Source organism: Mytilus trossulus, chromosome 4, assembly GCF_036588685.1.
Source record: "Mytilus trossulus isolate FHL-02 chromosome 4, PNRI_Mtr1.1.1.hap1, whole genome shotgun sequence".
Taxonomy (NCBI): Eukaryota; Metazoa; Mollusca; class Bivalvia; order Mytilida; family Mytilidae; genus Mytilus; species Mytilus trossulus.
The window spans coordinates 72,108,194-72,109,940 of record NC_086376.1 but is presented as its reverse complement, the minus strand read 5'-3'; positions in this window follow the sequence as shown (position 1 = coordinate 72,109,940).

The following is a 1,747-nucleotide window of genomic DNA, read 5'->3' as shown; positions in this document are numbered from 1 at the left end:
GAACAATGAAAAAATAAAGACATGAACGGATGATAGCTTCCGGACAGACATGTTCCTCTTTCAAAAACATTATATTGACCAAGACCAAAAAAATAAGGTCAAGGTGAGACAAAACCTACCAGACTGAGATGAACACATATGCCAAACATAGTTATCCTATTTTTCATAATACTAGTAAGCTTTCATTTAAATAGTTTATGCCGCCGCCGAATATGTATCCCTATAGATATGTTTAAAAAAAAAATGCGAAATAGTCACATGCCAGACAAAAAATGATAAATTGTCACTTCAAAAAAACTTTTCATCGCAAAGATGATCTGATATTAGTTATCAAAGGTACCAGGATTATATTTTAATACGCCAGAGGCGTGTTTTGTCTACATTAAACTCATCAGTGACGCTCCGATAAAAATAGTTATAAAGCCAAACAAGGACAAAGTCGAAAAGCATTGAGGACCCAAAATTCCAAAATGTTGTGCCAAATACGGCTAAGGTAATCTATTCCTGGGATATACTATTTACATCAGACTTTTCATATTATTCAAACTTACCTGTTCCATTTTGTTTGTGAACTGAACTTCGATCTGCAGAAGAAAGTCAACTTACACATATCATTTAATGTTTAAAATTTTCTACGAAATAATAACCAATTTACGAAAAACAAATATGAACACTCAATTTATCCTCCTTATCTGAGACAGTGGTTATAGCGATTTCTCTCAATTTTGTACTAATATGTATTGTCCATGAGAAAAGAGAAATTTTTATTGATATTGTACGCGGGTAACACAGTTTATGCTATATATGTTTTTTTATAGCTTCTATGCAAACATTTGAAGAAATTATACATTGAAGTCTCTATGGATGAAATGGAAATCAATGTTTTTGTTACTTGTGTATTTTTCAATTTTCTGATAACGGTCTCTTATGTAGTTTGTTTTCATTTGCAATATTCAAATCTGAACATGTCCTTTTATTGTATTTGGTAGCAACATTATTAGACACTAGCTACGAAATATAAATACAAACATGAAATCTGATTTGTTGTGTTCAATCATTAATAAAAGTGAAAAGTGAAATACTGATTTACTTTAAGCAGCCAGTTTGATTTAGTTTGTCAGAATTTGCTGTTCGGTGACCGTGTGAGCCAAGATTCCGTGTTGAAGGCGATTCTTTGACCTATAATTGTTTCCTTGTACACATTGTAACTTGGAATACACAAGGCAATGTATGTACCAATTCAGAAATATGCCAATAGTAATCCATAGCTTTGATGTGTGTGAGCTTTTGATTTTGCCATTTTCTTAGGGACTTTCCGTTTAAAATTTTACTTCGAGTTCTGTGTTTTTGTGATTTTTACTTTTGGATGGAGAGGTGTCTCATTGGCACTTATGTCATGTCTTCTTATTTATATCTGTATATAACTTTGCTTCAAATTTGATATATAGTCTAATTCTCACTCATAAACCCCATATATCATCTGTGTCTCAATTCAAATATCTAGTTTAAGTCTCACTTTTATTCTCATAACCTCTACATCTAGTATTTGTCCCATTTTAATCAATTAACCTCTTCATAGTTTAAGCGTATTTGTTTTTGCTTAATATGCAAAAGAGATAAAAACAAGTGAATACAATCTAAAGAGTCTTCTCCCACAACCTCTACATCTAGTATATGTCTCAATTCTATTATCTGGTATTTGTTTCACTTTAAACCACAATCTGTTTTTTGTCTGAATTTTAATATA